This window comes from Lissotriton vulgaris, chromosome 6 (genome assembly GCF_964263255.1).
Source record: "Lissotriton vulgaris chromosome 6, aLisVul1.2, whole genome shotgun sequence".
Lineage (NCBI taxonomy): Eukaryota > Metazoa > Chordata > Amphibia > Caudata > Salamandridae > Lissotriton > Lissotriton vulgaris.
The window spans coordinates 334,585,227-334,606,764 of NC_141694.1; positions in this window are offsets into that span (position 1 = coordinate 334,585,227).

Below are 21,538 nucleotides of genomic sequence, written 5' to 3' on the forward strand. Positions count from 1 at the left end.
GAAATCCCCGCAGCGGGCGCCCCAGCCGGACCTGCTGGCGTCGGACTCGATCACCAAGTCCGGAACGGACCCGAAAATCGCTCTGCCGTTCCACGCCTCCATGTGGGCGAGCCACCAGGACATTTCCTCCTTGACCTCCACCGACAGGGGAATCAAGCGGTCGTAAGAGAGCCCCCTGCGCAAATGATGCGCTTTCAGGCGCTGAAGGCCCCGATAATGAAGAGGGCCTGGAAATATCGCCTGAATTGACGACGAGAGAAGGCCTACTACTCTGGCAACCTGCCGGAGGGAGGTGTGCGATTTGGAAATAGTTTGCCGCAGCACATGTTTGATTTTGGCCATCTTCCTGGACGGCAGACTGAGAGTCGAGTTCACCGAATTCACCACGAAGCCCAAGAACACCAATTGCTGGGCGGGCGTGAAAACCGACTTCTCCTTGTTGACGATAAACCCCAGACCTTGCAACAGGGAGACTGTCTGGGACAGATGAGCGGCCAACCTGCTCGGGTCCTGGCCCAGCAGCAAAATGTCGTCGAGATAGACGATCAGCCGAATCCCCTGACTCCGCAGGGTTTCTATGGCCGGGTGCAGAATTTTGGTAAAGCACCAATGGGCCGAGAAAAGACCGAACGGAAGGGCCTTGAACTCGAAAACCATGCCTTTCCAGCAAAACTGGAGGAAACAGCGATGCGGGGGGTAAATGGGAACCACCAAATACGCATCTTTAAGGTCCAGGCGGACCATCCAATCGTTCGGGAGCAAAACGTCTCTCAACAGATGGATGCCCTCCATCTTGAAGTGGTTGTACACTACCCAGCCATTGAACTCCTTGAGGTTGATGACTGGCCGTCTGCCCCCGTCCACCTTTTCCACAAGAAAAATATTGCTCAGGAAACCCCCGGGGTGACGCGTTGTTCGACAAATAGCCCCTTTGCGCAGCAGCGCCGAGACTTCTTCGTCGATCAACAGCACGTCTGGCTGAGAAAAAGTTATGGGCCGAGGAGGCTGTCACTGGCGCGGTTGGTCGTAAAACTCAATGCGGAACCCCCGCACTTTCTGACGGAACCATGCGTCTGTCGTAATAGCCGCCCATGCCTGTGGGAAACATGCCAATCTCCCCCCAATAACAACTTGATCCGCAGGGATCACACTCACCGTGTGAATTGTTGCCGCCGGAGTCATTCCGGAAGTTTCCGCGTCCTCGGAAACGCTGACCTCTTGTTGGGTAAAAGTTGTTGTAGTTCGCAGAGGAGTTGTAGTTTCCTCTGCCGGAGCCATGCCCTTTATTGGGTTGTTGCTGACCACCACGGCCGGCCGTGAGGCCCCTGACACGACCAGCCCCTCGGGAAAAACGCTGGTGGAAGACCCGCTTGATGGTTGACTGGGCCTTGTCCAGGGAAGTGAAGGTGGAGACAAACTTTCCCAGCTCCTTTATGAACGGCTCCCCAAAGAGACCTCCTAGAGCAACAACGCCAGCCTCCGAGGAGGCCAAATCACCCAACTTGGGGTCCAGTTTGATCAGCAGCGTCCAACGCCGTTCGGTCGAGAGGGCGCAGTTAGCGTTCCCCAGGAATATAACGGCCCGCTGTGCCCAATTGGACAACACCTCCGGGCATATGGCGCTGCCCGACACCTTGGCTTCCTCGGCCATATCCAGGATCTTGGTGAGGGGGCCAATGGTGTCCAATAGCTTGTCCTGACAGGAGCGCCAAGAACGGTTGATCCCCTTACGGGGGTCCTTCACAAACTTCGCCATGAAGGTGGCCATCTTTCCATCTAGTTCCGGCGTCATAGCCACCTTCCCATCCAAAGTCGGGCGGGGGCATTCACCCCTCAAACAACTGCGCGCCTCCTTCTCCAAGGGCTTGCGGAGGCGGCCCGCCACAAATTGCGCTACCTTGTCCCCAGGCGCCCAAGCAGCCGACCGTGGGTGCATGATTTCATCCGGGTCGAGCATGCCCGAAGTGTCCTTGGGCAACTCCGGCGAGTTAGATGCCGGTCGCCACGACCGCACGGAGTCTTCGTCGTCGTCTTCATCTGTATCCGTGGGGGAAACACCCCCCGGGAAGGCCGGGACAGCATCCGCCGGTGTCGAAGGAGTCTGAGGCGGGGGCGCCGCGGAGGCAGGCCCGTTCGCCTTAGCCAGGAAAGCGTCTCATAGGCGCTCAAAAGCGTCCTTGTCCACGCCTTGCGCACCACTGGGACCCGCATCCCCACGTGGCTTCTTGGCCGCCGGTGGCTGGCTAGGATCATTGGCGGGCATCCCCGCGAGGCCCGGCGCCAACTTGGCGCACTCTTCAACAATGCGGGCCGATAGCCTGTCCTCCATAGGCCCTACGATTTCCTGCACGCAACGGTAAATCGACTGATCCACAGCCGCATAGAATTCGTCGTCTTGGAGGTATTGGTGTGACTCCTCCTCCTCGATGTAGTACCCCTCAGCCATGGCATCCACAACGCAGCAAAGAAAAAACAGGTATCTGAGGGTTCCGATGGCGTAGACAAACTGCCACGTGTGGGCCAACCGGAGGTTAGCAAGGTTTTGTAGGCCGGCGGAACCAGGCAGTCACGAAGGCAGCACCAGCCTTCTCAGCGCGCCGACCCTCTCTCCAGAGACCGGGTCGCACCGCCTCCCAGTGCGCTTGAGCGGGTAACACCCCAGCGGAAGCTGATGCAGGAAAGGTGCTTAAAATCGCCCGCGGGCGTCAACGTGGTCACAACCACCAGTACAGACCCCAACGGGGCGTTCAAGCACAGGACAGTACAACCCAAGAGAGTGTCAGGGTTAGGCGGCAGCAGGGCTCCGGCGACGTCGACTCCCCAGCGCGGCTCCCATCAGCGAGACGGAAGCCGCGCGCGGGCAGGCGAGATGCTACGGCGCCCTCTAGCGGCGAAATCAACACCACGGAACACACGGGGACATCGCGTAAGGAGCAAAGGCGTCCCCGCGATGGAAGGGGCTCTGGAAGGGAAAAAACCCCACAGACTCCCAAAGCAATAGCAAGAGTCTATGCAAATAGAATATCAAACATGCAAGAAAAAACAAAACCTCAGCAGACACAAAATTGTGAAAGAGAGGGAGAATAGCACTTAACTGGCTGCGAAGCAGCGAAGAAAGAGGAGGAGTTCACAGGATGGACGCCTTATATTGGGATTTATGGACACTAAGAAAGGACTGCCTAATGTTGATCTCATGGGACTTGTAGTTATAAAAATGTTATTATGATGTTTTCTGATATTCCTGTGTTTGGAATACAATTTTTTTTTCAAGTTTTGATGCTTTTCTGGCTGCTGTGTGGTGTTATGTGAATAAACAGCGAAGAGAGAAAAGCATAATCTGAAGCCTCCGGTCCTGACATAGAATCTGTTGTAAGGTTAATTGAAAACATTACTAAAATGAATATGGGCCTAATGAATGCCAGTATCCTTTTTATCACTGAGTCTTTTTTGGAATAATAAATTCTGCCAGTATCAGAAGTTAAAAGAATAGCTGTACAATTTATAGTAACATGTACGTTAAAGAACACAGATGATGTCACAGTTAAGGGTTGTTGCGCAAATAAGAAGGTCTCGCCACAGAAGCACATTTACATTCACCGTCTTCCTCTTTCCACATCGCATTAGCAGTTATAGTTTGTTTTGTACAGTAGCCCTCCCTCCTCCACCCCCCTCCTTCTTGCTCATCATTAAACCTGCATTGTTCAGCTGTTGCACTTAGCCAGTTCAGCTTGGAAGCTGATGCTGCCCTCAGCTGAAAAACACTAAGCATATGTTTGTTTTACTGCACATTACTTTCAGCTTTGAAGTGAACTTATCAATATATACACCAGAGGAGCCACTGTATTCCCCTTTTTTGATTCCTATACACAACTGCATCTCCTCTGGCTTCAGTCGCGGCGGGCATGACTCACGAGTGGGGTGGTGATGGGGCGGGGGGAGGGAGTCACGAGGAGAGGAGGATTCATTTACAATTAAAATAAAAAATAAAAAAAGTTAACTTACCTTAGCGCCCGGGTCCCGCGTTTTCTGGGTGCCAATCCTGCTTGACTCCTACTCTCCTGCCTCAGGCAGGAACAGAAAGCAGGCAACCTCCCTTCGCTCCCATAAGCCAATCACAACGCTGCAATGGCAAGACCACTGACTCATTGTCAGTGAAATTGCTCTCCCACCCTCGCAGCTCCACCATTAAGTGAGGTGCCCCTGCCCCTGCACTCTTGAGTGTTAGTGATCGAGGCCCTCCTCCACCCGCATGTTTCCCTGCGCCTCATCCCTGGTGGTCCAGTGGACCTCTGTCTCCTTTCTCTCACTCTGCTCCTTCACTCGTTTTTCTACCCTTTCTATCTTTCACCTTTCTGCACCTTTCTGCACCTCTGCTCTTTTGTGCCTTATTTCTGCCCATTTTCCCTTTCTCTCCCTCTGCTCCTTCACTCGTTTTCACTCGTTTTTCTACCCTTTTTATCTTTCACCTTTCTGCACCTCTGCTCTTTTGTGCCTTATTTCTGCCCATTTTCCCTTTCTCTCCCTCTGCTCCTTCACTCGTTTTCACTCGTTTTTCTACCCTTTCCATCTTTCACCTTTCTGCCCTTTTCTGCATCTCTGCTCTTTTGTGCCTTATTTATGCTTATTTTCCCTTTTTTCTTTATCCCTTCTTTCCTCCCTTTACCTTTCCCCATCGCTGCTGCCCCAGCAGCCCCTCCCCCCACAGCGCGACCGGCCCAATCCAGCTCCTCTCCCGCCTCCCAGCTGTCCAGCCCTCCCCGACCCATACTTAATGGCGGCCACTGCGGGGACAGGCGAGCAAGACCACTGACTCATTGTCAGTGAAATTGCTGTCCCACCCTCGCAGCTCCACCATTAAGTGAGGTGCCCCAGCCCCTGCACTCTTGAGTGTTAGTGATCGAGGCCCTCCTCCACCCGCAGGTTTCCCTGCGCCTCATCCCTGGTGGTCCAGTGGACCTCTGTCTCCTTTCTCTCACTCTGCTCCTTCACTCGTTTTTCTGCCCTTTCTATCCTTCACCCTTCTGCACCTTTCTGCATCTCTGCTCTTTTGTGCCTTATTTCTGCCCATTTTCTCTTTCTCTCCCTCTGCTCCTTCACTCGTTTTCCCTCGTTTTTCTACCCTTTCTATCTTTCACCTTTTTGCACCTCTGCTCTTTTTTGCCTTATTTCTGCCCATTTTCCCTTTCTCTCCCTCTGCTCCTTCACTCGTTTTCACTCGTTTTTCTACCCTTTCCATCTTTCACCTTTCTGCCCTTTTCTGCATCTCTGCTCTTTTGTGCCTTATTTCTGCTTATTTTCCCTTTTTTCTTTATCCCTTCTTTCCTCCCTTTACCTTTCCGCGCAGCTGCTGCCCCCGCGGCCCCTCCCCCCCAGCGCGACCGGCCCAATCCAGCTCCTCTCCCCGCTCCCACCTCCCAGCAGTCCAGCCCTCCCCGACCCCTACTTAATGACGGCCACTGCGCGGCCACCATTGGTGCATCGCTGGTGCACCAAAGGCGCGTCAAAGGCAAGCACGTCTGAGACCCATACGCGACCCATACGTGACCAGCACCAGGAACCCTGGACCTCCGCCCCGCCAACGCTACGACCCAGCAGCACTCCAAGCACTCAACCCAGGCTGCAACAACAACTGCAAGTGGCATCACCAGCCGACACCGATGGACCCTTCAGCTGTCACCACTGCCGGCACATCTGCAGCACCGCCAAGAACACGGATCCAGCACAACCCGCCCACAAGAAAACAACCGAACCGAAGACCCCGCAATGCATCCTCCTCAACGTCTGATCCCTCCACAAACACGCCACAGAAATCTGGGACCTCCTCGACAGCACCACCCCGGACGTAGCATTCTTCACCGAAACCTGGACCAACGCCACCTCAGGACCGGACATCGCCATCGCCATCCCCCAAGGATACAAGATCTACAGGAAGGACCGCCCCACCCACCCAGGAGGAGGAATCGCCATCGTCCACAAATCCAGCCTCCGCCTGAGCACACTCCCTGACGAGTCCACAGAACTGATGGAACACCTTCACTTCAAGATACTGGGCAGCCCCACTGCCGCCCTCCGAGGAACCCTCATCTCCCGACCCCCTGGACCCCGCGGACCCTTCGCCAACTCCATCACGGACATTATCTCCCCGCAGGCCATCGCATCCACCAACTACACCCTGCTGGGAGACCTCAACTTCCACCTCGACAATCAACTGGACCCCAACACCACATGCCTCCTGGACAACCTCCACAACATTGGACTCTGCCAGATCGTGACCGAGCCCACGCACTCAGCAGGACACACCCTCGACCCCCTGTTCACTACAGGAAACTCCATCACCTTCAGCCACACCACCAAACTCCCATGGACCGACCATTGTTGCGTCCACTTCACCTTCAGAACACCCACCATCCACAGACACCAGCACCTGCTTCCACAAAGAAACTGGACCAAAATCACCGACGACCAGCTCATCTCCTCACTCAACAACTCCACCCCAACCATCGCAGAAAACGACGACCCCAACACCGCAGCCCGAACCCTGCATAGATGGATCTCGGACAGCACCAACACCATAGCCCCCCTCAAGAAAAACAACAATACCTGTGCCAAGAAAGCCAGATGGTTTACCACCGAACTTCGAGAGTCCAGGCGCACATGCCGCCGCCTCGAAAAGGCCTGGAGAAACACCAAATCCACAGAAGCACACAACAACTTCAGAGCCGCCACCAACGCTCACCATCAACTCATCAGAGAAACGAGGAAAAAAGCGATTGAAGACAGAATCTCCACCCACGCACACAACAGCAATGAACTCTTCAGCATCATCAAGGAGTTTGCCCAACCCGCCAGCGAGTCTACCGACATCCCTCCCTCACAAGACCTCTGCGACAAACTCAGCACCTTTTTCCACCACAAAATCAAGAGCATCTACGACAACTTCGACAAAGACAACCAACACAATGAACCCTCACCAACCACCTCCGACACCCGGAAACCAGCGATTGATGACTGGACAGCCCTCACCACCAAAGACACACTGAAGACAATGAAGTCAATCCACTCAGGGGCCCCCACGGACCCCTGCCCCCACCACATCTTCAACAGGGCCACTGACACCATCGCACCCATGCTCTGCCACACCATCAACCGCTCCCTGGCGACCGCCTCGTTCCCTGATGACTGGAAACACGCCGAGGTCAACCCCCTCCTGAAGAAACCCTCAGCGGACCCCACCGACCTCAAAAACTACAGACCCATCTCCCTGCTCCCTTTCCCAGCGAAAGTCATTGAGAAAGCCATCAACAGCCAATTCGCCACATTCATTGAAGAACACAACATCCTCGACTCCTCCCAATCTGGCTTCAGAAAAAAACCACAGTACGGAAACCGCCCTCCTCGCCGCAACAGACGACATCCGCACCCTACTGGACAAAGGAGAAACAGTAGCCCTCATCCTCCTAGACCTATCAGCGGCGTTCGACACAGTCTCCCACCGCACCCTAATACGCAGACTCTACGGCGCAGGAATCCAGGACAAGGCCCTCGACTGGATCTGCTCCTTCCTCTCCGGCAGGACGCAACGGGTCAGACTCCCCCCTTTCCTCTCAGACCCCACACCTACCACCTGCGGAGTCCCCCAGGGCACCTCCCTCAGCCTGACGCTCTTCAATGTCTACATGGCTCCACTTGCCCTCATCGTCAGAACCTACGGATTCAACATCGTGTCATTCGCAGACGACACCCAGCTCATCCTCTCCCTATCCAACGAGCCCAACACCGCCAGATGCAACTTTCGAGAAGGCATGGAAGCAGTCGCCAAATGGATGAAAAACAGCTGCCTATAACTAAACACCAACAAAACAGAAGTACTCATCATGGGCCCAAACCCCGACGCCTAGAGCGACACCTGGTGGCCCACCGCCCTCGGAAACCCGCCAACCCCCACAGACCACGCACGCAACCTGGTAATCATCCTGGACTCCGAGCTCAAAATGGACCGCCAGATCAACTCTGTCTCATCTTCCTGCTTCCACACCCTCCGCCTCCTTCGTAAGACCTTCAAATGGATCCCCCTCAAACACCGAAAGACAGTCACTCACGCCCTGGTCAACAGCAGACTCGACTACGACAACGCACTCTATGCCGGAATAAACAAAAACCTCATCCGCAAGCTACAGAACATCCAGAACGCCGCCGCAAGACTGGTCCTCAACCTGCCAAAACACTGCCACATCTCCCAGCACCTGCGCACACTCCACTGGCTCCCCGTTGAGGCGAGAATCAACTTTAAGATGCTCACCCACGCACACAAGGCCCTCCACGGCACCGGACTAACATACCTGAACAGCCGGCTCAAATTCCACGCACCCCAAAGGACCCTACGATCAGCCCAGCTCTCCTACTCCGAGGTCCCCCGCATCAGAAAGACCAGATCGGGAGGCCGCTCCTTCTCCTTCCTCGCGGACAAAGCATGGAACACCCTTCCGCTCCGCCTCAGACAGACAACATTGCTACCCATCTTCGCAAGAAACCTCAAAACCTGGCTCTTCGATAGACCCCCTCCTTGATGGAATGTCAAGTCAAGTCAAAATATACTTTTATTTGATTCATTAAAAAAATCATAAAAGGATGGACAACCATCATAAAACGCAGTACTTTAGAATATACTTTTTTTTTTTAAAAACCTAAAAAGGCTTAAGGTTGATGTCAGAATAGGGAGATGCTTATTATTTTAAAAATAATAACGAATATAACAATGCATTTGGGAGAAATCTGCTAATTAGTTAGCTGCTAGGCAGGGTCACATTTTGCCAGTTCTTTTGCTGTGATTTTCCATAGTATTATGGCTCTACAGGACAAAGGAATTGACGACCCTCCGAGACATTTAATGACCGCTGCTCTACATGTTCTTATTTGTTCCTTCCTTAGAGCCTCCCGGAGAATGGATTTTCGGGCTTCCAATAAAAAAGAGCAAGTACATAGAAAATGTAGTAGTGTCTCTTCCCCTTGACCACAGAGACGACACTCCTTGGATGGCCATGTTTGTTTCCATTTTGGGGTCAAGTCCTTTGAGGGTAAAGACCCCATGCGTATCAAAGTCAGATAGTGTTTTTTCTGATGGGAGAATTGTTCCAAAAGGTATTGTTGCGGCTTCAGCCTCTGGTAATCCTTAATCACAGCCCAGGCATGATTTTTTTTGCAAAGGACGTTTTATCAGTTAATAAAGAGGTCCGTTTGATGGCGTTATTGACTACGATTTTAAATTCGGAGTACGTTGTGAGGGTGAGCCAAGCATCCTCTAGCTGTAATGCCAACAGGGATTCCTTCAGGGCTGCTGTGGTTGAGTTAGCTAGGCTCTTTTGGTTTTCAATCTCGACCCAACAATAGTGGGCTAGGGTGTTATCTTCTGCCTCCCTCATCCTCCAGTAGTGTTTTACTAGGGCGCCTTGTCTGGCCATAATCTGATTTTTTAGACCATATTCTAGGCGGATTTGTGCCTGTGAGGTGTGTAGTGGAATTGAGAACAGTCTCTTAAATAGTATAGATTGTGATGTATTTAGGACTGTGGCATCTTTAGTGTTCAGAATTTCTGAGCCGTATGAAATGGAGGGTAAAAATTTTACAGCAATCACTTTGAGCAGGTGGGCAGTGGAGCATCCTATAAGTTTTTTCCTTAGAGTTTTAAAAGCGAACAGCAGTTGTTTGGCTTTCAAGCGACCTTGGTCCAAGTGTGATTTGAAATTAAGCTTACAATCTAGCTGAAAGCCCAGGTATTTGTAGCACGTAACCCTTGTCAATTGATGCTCACCCAAATTCCAGGAAAAAGTTTGACTTTTCGGTGTTTTAATAGATTTCGAGAAACACATAACTTTTGTTTTTTATGGTTAATCGTAAGTTGGTTCGAGGTGGCATAGTCTCCTAGTTCGGTGATCAGTTTTTGTAGGCCTATGGGAGTTTGTGCTAGCAGGACAATGTCATCGGCATATTGGACACAAGGGATCGTTCTTTTTCCCAATTTTGGAGGGTCTGCTTGGATTAACCTGAGAGAAAATTACAAAAAACAATTTGATGGACAGAATGTAGATCAATGTCTTACATTCACCCCAGTACAAGGATCTGGGCCTAAATCCATCGTTTTTTGCACTCCACACCACCCTGGGTCAGATAATGGCTTTATGCAAATCAGCTCTGACCCTGTGCCCCATGGGAACAGTCCAGTCCGAACTACAACAGCCATATCTTTCCCAGACCGGAATCAAGCATCCGAGCTAGCTTGACTCCAGTGGTGTGGAGGCTCTGGGACCCACGTCTGAGCTACCCCAGATGCTTGATTCCGTTCTGGGAAGGACATGGCTTTTGTAGTTCGGACTGGACTGTTCCCATGGGGCACAGGGTCAGAGCTGATTTGCATATCGCCATTGTCTAACCCAGGGTGGTGTGAAGTGCAAAAAAACGATGGATTTGGGCCCAGATCTTTGGACTGGGATGAATGTGTGACATTGATCCACATTCGGTCCATCACCTGTTTTGTTTGCAAATTCCGCCATAAGTGCGCTGGGGATGCTCAGACGTGGGTCCCAGGCACTCCACACCACTGGAGTCAAGCTAGCCGGGCTGATGAGAGGTGTTACCTCGAAACTGGTCCGGTCCTCGGATGCTTGATTCCGTTCTGGGAAGGACATGGCTTTTGTAGTTCGGACTGGACTGTTCCCATGGGGCACAGGGTCAGAGCTGATTTGCATATCGCCATTGTCTAACCCAGGGTGGTGTGGAGTGCAAAAAAACGATGGATTTGGGCCCAGATCTTTGGACTGGGATGAATGTGTGACATTGATCCACATTCGGTCCATCACCTGTTTTGTTTGCAAATTCCACCATAAGTGCGCTGGGGATGCTCAGACGTGGGTCCCAGGCACTCCACACCACTGGAGTCAAGCTAGCCGGGCTGATGAGAGGTGTTACCTCGAAACCGGTCCGGTCCTCGGATGCTTGATTCCGTTCTGGGAAGGACATGGCTTTTGTAGTTCGGACTGGACTGTTCCCATGGGGCACAGGGTCAGAGCTGATTTGCATATCGCCATTGTCTAACCCAGGGTGGTGTGGAGTGCAAAAAAACAATGGAATTGGGCCCAAATCTTTGGACTGGGATGAATGTGTGACATTGATCCACATTCGGTCCATCACCTGTTTTGTTTGCAAATTCCGCCAAAAAGTGCGCTGGGGATGCTCAGACGTGGGTCCCAGGCACTCCACACCACTGGAGTCAAGCTAGCCGGGCTGATGAGAGGTGTTACCTCGAAACCGGTCCGGTCCTCGGATGCTTGATTCCGTTCTGGAAAGGACATGGCTTTTGTAGTTCGGACTGGACTGTTCCCATGGGGCACAGGGTCAGAGCTGATTTGCATATCGCCATTGTCTAACCCAGGGTGGTGTGGAGTGCAAAAAAACGATGGATTTGGGCCCAGATCTTTGGACTGGGATGAATGTGTGACATTGATCCACATTCGGTCCATCACCTGTTTTGTTTGCAAATTCCGCCATAAGTGCGCTGGGGATGCTCAGACGTGGGTCCCAGGCACTCCACACCACTGGAGTCAAGCTAGCCGGGCTGATGAGAGGTGTTACCTCGAAACCGGTCCGGTCCTCGGATGCTTGATTCCGTTCTGGGAAGGACATGGCTTTTGTAGTTCGGACTGGACTGTTCCCATGGGGCACAGGGTCAGAGCTGATTTGCATATCGCCATTGTCTAACCCAGGGTGGTGTGGAGTGCAAAAAAACGATGGATTTGGGCCCAGATCTTTGGACTGGGATGAATGTGTGACATTGATCCACATTCGGTCCATCACCTGTTTTGTTTGCAAATTCCGCCATAAGTGCGCTGGGGATGCTCAGACGTGGGTCCCAGGCACTCCACAACACTGGAGTCAAGCTAGCCGGGCTGATGAGAGGTATTACCTCGAAACCGGTCCGGTCCTCGGATGCTTGATTCCGTTCTGGGAAGGACATGGCTTTTGTAGTTCGGACTGGACTGTTCCCATGGGGCACAGGGTCAGAGCTGATTTGCATATCGCCATTGTCTAACCCAGGGTGGTGTGGAGTGCAAAAAAACGATGGATTTGGGCCCAGATCTTTGGACTGGGATGAATGTGTGACATTGATCCACATTCGGTCCATCACCTGTTTTGTTTGCAAATTCCGCCATAAGTGCGCTGGGGATGCTCAGACGTGGGTCCCAGGCACTCCACACCACTGGAGTCAAGCTAGCCAGGCTGATGAGAGGTGTTACCTCGAAACCGGTCCGGTCCTCGGATGCTTGATTCCGTTCTGGGAAGGACATGGCTTTTGTAGTTCGGACTGGACTGTTCCCATGGGGCACAGGGTCAGAGCTGATTTGCATATCGCCATTGTCTAACCCAGGGTGGTGTGGAGTGCAAAAAAACGATGGATTTGGGCCCAGATCTTTGGACTGGGATGAATGTGTGACATTGATCCACATTTGGTCCATCACCTGTTTTGTTTGCAAATTCCGCCATAAGTGCGCTGGGGAAGCTCAGACGTGGGTCCCAGGCACTCCACACCACTGGAGTCAAGCTAGCCGGGCTGATGAGAGGTGTTACCTCGAAACCGGTCCGGTCCTCGGATGCTTGATTCCGTTCTGGGAAGGACATGGCTTTTGTAGTTCGGACTGGACTGTTCCCATGGGGCACAGGGTCAGAGCTGATTTGCATATCGCCATTGTCTAACCCAGGGTGGTGTGGAGTGCAAAAAAACGATGGATTTGGGCCCAGATCTTTGGACTGGGATGAATGTGTGACATTGATCCACATTCGCTCCATCACCTGTTTTGTTTGCAAATTCCGCCAAAAAGTGCGCTGGGGATGCTCAGACGTGGGTCCCAGGCACTCCACACCACTGGAGTCAAGCTAGCCGGGCTGATGAGAGGTGTTACCTCGAAACCGGTCCGGTCCTCGGATGCTTGATTCCGTTCTGGAAAGGACATGGCTTTTGTAGTTCGGACTGGACTGTTCCCATGGGGCACAGGGTCAGAGCTGATTTGCATATCGCCATTGTCTAACCCAGGGTGGTGTGGAGTGCAAAAAAACGATGGATTTGGGCCCAGATCTTTGGACTGGGATGAATGTGTGACATTGATCCACATTCGGTCCATCACCTGTTTTGTTTGCAAATTCCGCCATAAGTGCGCTGGGGATGCTCAGACGTGGGTCCCAGGCACTCCACACCACTGGAGTCAAGCTAGCCGGGCTGATGATAGGTGTTACCTCGAAACCGGTCCGGTCCTCGGATGCTTGATTCCGTTCTGGGAAGGACATGGCTTTTGTAGTTCGGACTGGACTGTTCCCATGGGGCACAGGGTCAGAGCTGATTTGCATATCGCCATTGTCTAACCCAGGGTGGTGTGGAGTGCAAAAAAATGATGGATTTGGGCCCAGATCTTTGGACTGGGATGAATGTGTGACATTGATCCACATTCGGTCCATCACCTGTTTTGTTTGCAAATTCCGCCATAAGTGCGCTGGGGATGCTCAGACGTGGGTCCCAGGCACTCCACACCACTGGAGTCAAGCTAGCCGGGCTGATGAGAGGTGTTACCTCGAAACCGGTCCGGTCCTCGGATGCTTGATTCCGTTCTGGGAAGGACATGGCTTTTGTAGTTCGGACTGGACTGTTCCCATGGGGCACAGGGTCAGAGCTGATTTGCATATCGCCATTGTCTAACCCAGGGTGGTGTGGAGTGCAAAAAAACAATGGAATTGGGCCCAGATCTTTGGACTGGGATGAATGTGTGACATTGATCCACATTCGGTCCATCACCTGTTTTGTTTGCAAATTCCGCCATAAGTGCGCTGGGGATGCTCAGACGTGGGTCCCAGGCACTCCACACCACTGGAGTTAAGCTAGCCGGGCTGATGAGAGGTGTTACCTCGAAACCGGTCCGGTCCTCGGATGCTTGATTCCGTTCTGGGAAGGACATGGCTTTTGTAGTTCGGACTGGACTGTTCCCATGGGGCACAGGGTCAGAGCTGATTTGCATATCGCCATTGTCTAACCCAGGGTGGTGTGGAGTGCAAAAAAACGATGGATTTGGGCCCAGATCTTTGGACTGGGATGAATGTGTGACATTGATCCACATTCGGTCCATCACCTGTTTTGTTTGGAAATTCCGCCATAAGTGCGCTGGGGATGCTCAGACGTGGGTCCCAGGCACTCCACACCACTGGAGTCAAGCTAGCCGGGCTGATGAGAGGTGTTACCTCGAAAACGGTCCGGTCCTCGGATGCTTGATTCAGTTCTGGGAAGGACATGGCTTTTGTAGTTCGGACTGGACTGTTCCCATGGGGCACAGGGTCAGAGCTGATTTGCATATCACCATTGTCTAACCCAGGGTGGTGTGGAGTGCAAAAAAATGATGGATTTGGGCCCAGATCTTTGGACTGGGATGAATGTGTGACATTGATCCACATTCGGTCCATCACCTGTTTTGTTTGCAAATTCCGCCATAAGTGCTCTGGGGATGCTCAGACGTGGGTCCCAGGCACTCCACACCACTGGAGTCAAGCTAGCCGAGCTGATGAGAGGTGTTACCTCGAAACCGGTCCGGTCCTCGGATGCTTGATTCCGTTCTGGGAAGGACATGGCTTTTGTAGTTCGGACTGGACTGTTCCCATGGGGCACAGGGTCAGAGCTGATTTGCATATCGCCATTGTCTAACCCAGGGTGGTGTGGAGTGCAAAAAAACGATGGATTTGGGCCCAGATCTTTGGACTGGGATGAATGTGTGACATTGATCCACATTCGGTCCATCACCTGTTTTGTTTGCAAATTCCGCCATAAGTGCGCTGGGGATGCTCAGACGTGGGTCCCAGGCACTCCACACCACTGGAGTCAAGCTAGCCAGGCTGATGAGAGGTGTTACCTCGAAACCGGTCCGGTCCTCGGATGCTTGATTCCGTTCTGGGAAGGACATGGCTTTTGTAGTTCGGACTGGACTGTTCCCATGGGGCACAGGGTCAGAGCTGATTTGCATATCGCCATTGTCTAACCCAGGGTGGTGTGGAGTGCAAAAAAACGATGGATTTGGGCCCAGATCTTTGGACTGGGATGAATGTGTGACATTGATCCACATTTGGTCCATCACCTGTTTTGTTTGCAAATTCCGCCATAAGTGCTCTGGGGATGCTCAGACGTGGGTCCCAGGCACTCCACACCACTGGAGTCAAGCTAGCCGGGCTGATGAGAGGTGTTACCTCGAAACCGGTCCGGTCCTCGGATGCTTGATTCCGTTCTGGGAAGGACATGGCTTTTGTAGTTCGGACTGGACTGTTCCCATGGGGCACAGGGTCAGAGCTGATTTGCATATCGCCATTGTCTAACCCAGGGTGGTGTGGAGTGCAAAAAAACGATGGATTTGGGCCCAGATCTTTGGACTGGGATGAATGTGTGACATTGATCCACATTCGCTCCATCACCTGTTTTGTTTGCAAATTCCGCCAAAAAGTGCGCTGGGGATGCTCAGACGTGGGTCCCAGGCACTCCACACCACTGGAGTCAAGCTAGCCGGGCTGATGAGAGGTGTTACCTCGAAACCGGTCCGGTCCTCGGATGCTTGATTCCGTTCTGGAAAGGACATGGCTTTTGTAGTTCGGACTGGACTGTTCCCATGGGGCACAGGGTCAGAGCTGATTTGCATATCGCCATTGTCTAACCCAGGGTGGTGTGGAGTGCAAAAAAACGATGGATTTGGGCCCAGATCTTTGGACTGGGATGAATGTGTGACATTGATCCACATTCGGTCCATCACCTGTTTTGTTTGCAAATTCCGCCATAAGTGCGCTGGGGATGCTCAGACGTGGGTCCCAGGCACTCCACACCACTGGAGTCAAGCTAGCCGGGCTGATGAGAGGTGTTACCTCGAAACCGGTCCGGTCCTCGGATGCTTGATTCCGTTCTGGGAAGGACATGGCTTTTGTAGTTCGGACTGGACTGTTCCCATGGGGCACAGGGTCAGAGCTGATTTGCATATCGCCATTGTCTAACCCAGGGTGGTGTGGAGTGCAAAAAAACGATGGATTTGGGCCCAGATCTTTGGACTGGGATGAATGTGTGACATTGATCCACATTCGGTCCATCACCTGTTTTGTTTGCAAATTCCGCCATAAGTGCGCTGGGGATGCTCAGACGTGGGTCCCAGGCACTCCACACCACTGGAGTCAAGCTAGACGGGCTGATGAGAGGTATTACCTCGAAACCGGTCCGGTCCTCGGATGCTTGATTCCGTTCTGGGAAGGACATGGCTTTTGTAGTTCGGACTGGACTGTTCCCATGGGGCACAGGGTCAGAGCTGATTTGCATATCGCCATTGTCTAACCCAGGGTGGTGTGGAGTGCAAAAAAACGATGGATTTGGGCCCAGATCTTTGGACTGGGATGAATGTGTGACATTGATCCACATTTGGTCCATCACCTGTTTTGTTTGCAAATTCCGCCATAAGTGCGCTGGGGATGCTCAGACGTGGGTCCCAGGCACTCCACACCACTGGAGTCAAGCTAGCCAGGCTGATGAGAGGTGTTACCTCGAAACCGGTCCGGTCCTCGGATGCTTGATTCCGTTCTGGGAAGGACATGGCTTTTGTAGTTCGGACTGGACTGTTCCCATGGGGCACAGGGTCAGAGCTGATTTGCATATCGCCATTGTCTAACCCAGGGTGGTGTGGAGTGCAAAAAAACGATGGATTCGGGCCCAGATCTTTGGACTGGGATGAATGTGTGACATTGATCCACATTCGGTCCATCACCTGTTTTGTTTGCAAATTCCGCCAAAAAGTGCGCTGGGGATGCTTAGACGTGGGTCCCAGGCACTCCACACCACTGGAGTCAAGCTAGCAGGGCTGATGAGAGGTGTTACCTCGAAACCGGTCCGGTCCTCGGATGCTTGATTCCGTTCTGGAAAGGACATGGCTTTTGTAGTTCGGACTGGACTGTTCCCATGGGGCACAGGGTCAGAGCTGATTTGCATATCGCCATTGTCTAACCCAGGGTGGTGTGGAGTGCAAAAAAACGATGGATTTGGGCCCAGATCTTTGGACTGGGATGAATGTGTGACATTGATCCACATTCGGTCCATCACCTGTTTTGTTTGCAAATTCCGCCATAAGTGCGCTGGGGATGCTCAGACGTGGGTCCCAGGCACTCCACACCACTGGAGTCAAGCTAGCTGGGCTGATGAGAGGTATTACCTCGAAACCGGTCCGGTCCTCGGATGCTTGATTCCGTTCTGGGAAGGACATGGCTTTTGTAGTTCGGACTGGACTGTTCCCATGGGGCACAGGGTCAGAGCTGATTTGCATATCGCCATTGCCTAACCCAGGGTGGTGTGGAGTGCAAAAAAACGATGGATTTGGGCCCAGATCTTTGGACTGGGATGAATGTGTGACATTGATCCACATTCGGTCCATCACCTGTTTTGTTTGCAAATTCCGCCATAAGTGCGCTGGGGATGCTCAGACGTGGGTCCCAGGCACTCCACACCACTGGAGTCAAGCTAGCCAGGCTGATGAGAGGTGTTACCTCGAAACCGGTCCGGTCCTCGGATGCTTGATTCCGTTCTGGGAAGGACATGGCTTTTGTAGTTCGGACTGGACTGTTCCCATGGGGCACAGGGTCAGAGCTGATTTGCATATCGCCATTGTCTAACCCAGGGTGGTGTGGAGTGCAAAAAAACGATGGATTTGGGCCCAGATCTTTGGACTGGGATGAATGTGTGACATTGATCCACATTTGGTCCATCACCTGTTTTGTTTGCAAATTCCGCCATAAGTGCACTGGGGATGCTCAGACGTGGGTCCCAGGCACTCCACACCACTGGAGTCAAGCTAGCCCGGCTGATGAGAGGTGTTACCTCGAAACCGGTCCGGTCCTCGGATGCTTGATTCCGTTCTGGGAAGGACATGGCTTTTGTAGTTCGGACTGGACTGTTCCCATGGGGCACAGGGTCAGAGCTGATTTGCATATCGCCATTGTCTAACCCAGGGTGGTGTGGAGTGCAAAAAAACGATGGATTTGGGCCCAGATCTTTGGACTGGGATGAATGTGTGACATTGATCCACATTCGGTCCATCACCTGTTTTGTTTGCAAATTCCGCCAAAAAGTGCGCTGGGGATGCTCAGACGTGGGTCCCAGGCACTCCACACCACTGGAGTCAAGCTAGCCGGGCTGATGAGAGGTGTTACCTCGAAACCGGTTCGGTCCTCGGATGCTTGATTCCGTTCTGGAAAGGACATGGCTTTTGTAGTTCGGACTGGACTGTTCCCATGGGGCACAGGGTCAGAGCTGATTTGCATATCGCCATTGTCTAACCCAGGGTGGTGTGGAGTGCAAAAAAACGATGGATTTGGGCCCAGATCTTTGGACTGGGATGAATGTGTGACATTGATCCACATTCGGTCCATCACCTGTTTTGTTTGCAAATTCCGCCATAAGTGCGCTGGGGATGCTCAGACGTGGGTCCCAGGCACTCCACACCACTGGAGTCAAGCTAGCCGGGCTGATGAGAGGTGTTACCTCGAAACCGGTCCGGTCCTCGGATGCTTGATTCCGTTCTGGGAAGGACATGGCTTTTGTAGTTCGGACTGGACTGTTCCCATGGGGCACAGGGTCAGAGCTGATTTGCATATCACCATTGTCTAACCCAGGGTGGTGTGGAGTGCAAAAAAACGATGGATTTGGGCCCAGATCTTTGGACTGGGATGAATGTGTGACATTGATCCACATTCGGTCCATCACCTGTTTTGTTTGCAAATTCCGCCATAAGTGCGCTGGGGATGCTCAGACGTGGGTCCCAGGCACTCCACACCACTGGAGTCAAGCTAGCCGGGCTGATGAGAGGTGTTACCTCGAAACCGGTCCGGTCCTCGGATGCTTGATTCCGTTCTGGGAAGGACATGGCTTTTGTAGTTCGGACTGGACTGTTCCCATGGGGCACAGGGTCAGAGCTGATTTGCATATCGCCATTGTCTAACCCAGGGTGGTGTGGAGTGCAAAAAAACAATGGAATTGGGCCCAGATCTTTGGACTGGGATGAATGTGTGACATTGATCCACATTCGGTCCATCACCTGTTTTGTTTGCAAATTCCGCCATAAGTGCGCTGGGGATGCTCAGACGTGGGTCCCAGGCACTCCACACCACTGGAGTCAAGCTAGCCGGGCTGATGAGAGGTGTTACCTCGAAACCGGTCCGGTCCTCGGATGCTTGATTCCGTTCTGGAAAGGACATGGCTTTTGTAGTTCGGACTGGACTGTTCCCATGGGGCACAGGGTCAGAGCTGATTTGCATATCGCCATTGTCTAACCCAGGGTGGTGTGGAGTGCAAAAAAACGATGGATTTGGGCCCAGATCTTTGGACTGGGATGAATGTGTGACATTGATCCACATTCGGTCCATCACCTGTTTTGTTTGCAAATTCCGCCATAAGTGCGCTGGGGATGCTCAGACGTGGGTCCCAGGCACTCCACACCACTGGAGTCAAGCTAGCCGGGCTGATGAGAGGTGTTACCTCGAAACCGGTCCGGTCCTCGGATGCTTGATTCCGTTCTGGGAAGGACATGGCTTTTGTAGTTCGGACTGGACTGTTCCCATGGGGCACAGGGTCAGAGCTGATTTGCATATCGCCATTGTCTAACCCAGGGTGGTGTGGAGTGCAAAAAAACGATGGATTTGGGCCCAGATCTTTGGACTGGGATGAATGTGTGACATTGATCCACATTCGGTCGATCACCTGTTTTGTTTGCAAATTCCGCCATAAGTGCGCTGGGGATGCTCAGACGTGGGTCCCAGGCACTCCACACCACTGGAGTCAAGCTAGCCGGGCTGATGAGAGGTATTACCTCGAAACCGGTCCGGTCCTCGGATGCTTGATTCCGTTCTGGGAAGGACATGGCTTTTGTAGTTTGGACTGGACTGTTCCCATGGGGCACAGGGTCAGAGCTGATTTGCATATCGCCATTGTCTAACCCAGGGTGGTGTGGAGTGCAAAAAAACGATGGATTTGGGCCCAGATCTTTGGACTGGGATGAATGTGTGACATTGATCCACATTCGGTCCATCACCTGTTTTGTTTGCAAATTCCGCCATAAGTGCGCTGGGGATGCTCAGACGTGGGTCCCAGGCACTCCACACCACTGGAGTCAAGCTAGCCGGGCTGATGAGAGGTGTTACCTCGAAACCGGTCCGGTCCTCGGATGCTTGATTCCGTTCTGGGAAGGACATGGCTTTTGTAGTTCGGACTGGACTGTTCCCATGGGGCACAGGGTCAGAGCTGATTTGCATATCGCCATTGTCTAACCCAGGGTGGTGTGGAGTGCAAAAAAACGATGGATTTGGGCCCAGATCTTTGGACTGGGATGAATGTGTGACATTGATCCTCATTCGGTCCATCACCTGTTTTGTTTGCAAATTCCGCCATAAGTGCGCTGGGGATGCTCAGACGTGGGTCCCAGGCACTCCACACCACTGGAGTCAAGCTAACCGGGCTGATGAGAGGTGTTACCTCGAAACCGGTCCGGTCCTCGGATGCTTGATTCCGTTCTGGGAAGGACATGGCTTTTGTAGTTCGGACTGGACTGTTCCCATGGGGCACAGGGTCAGAGCTGATTTGCATATCGCCATTGCCTAACCCAGGGTGGTGTGGAGTGCAAAAAAACGATGGATTTGGGCCCAGATCTTTGGACTGGGATGAATGTGTGACATTGATCCACATTCGGTCCATCACCTGTTTTGTTTGCAAATTCCGCCATAAGTGCGCTGGGGATGCTCAGACGTGGGTCCCAGGCACTCCACACCACTGGAGTCAAGCTAGCCAGGCTGATGAGAGGTGTTACCTCGAAACCGGTCCGGTCCTCGGATGCTTGATTCCGTTCTGGGAAGGACATGGCTTTTGTAGTTCGGACTGGACTGTTCCCATGGGGCACAGGGTCAGAGCTGATTTGCATATCGCCATTGTCTAACCCAGGGTGGTGTGGAGTGCAAAAAAACGATGGATTTGGGCCCAGATCTTTGGACTGGGATGAATGTGTGACATTGATCCACATTTGGTCCATCACCTGTTTTGTTTGCAAATTCCGCCATAAGTGCGCTGGGGATGCTCAGACGTGGGTCCCAGGCACTCCACACCACTGGAGTCAAGCTAGCCGGGCTGATGAGAGGTGTTACCTCGAAACCGGTCCGGTCCTCGGATGCTTGATTCCGTTCTGGGAAGGACATGGCTTTTGTAGTTCGGACTGGACTGTTCCCATGGGGCACAGGGTCAGAGCTGATTTGCATATCGCCATTGTCTAACCCAGGGTGGTGTGGAGTGCAAAAAAACGATGGATTTGGGCCCAGATCTTTGGACTGGGATGAATGTGTGACATTGATCCACATTCGGTCCATCACCTGTTTTGTTTGCAAATTCCGCCAAAAAGTGCGCTGGGGATGCTCAGACGTGGGTCCCAGGCACTCCACACCACTGGAGTCAAGCTAG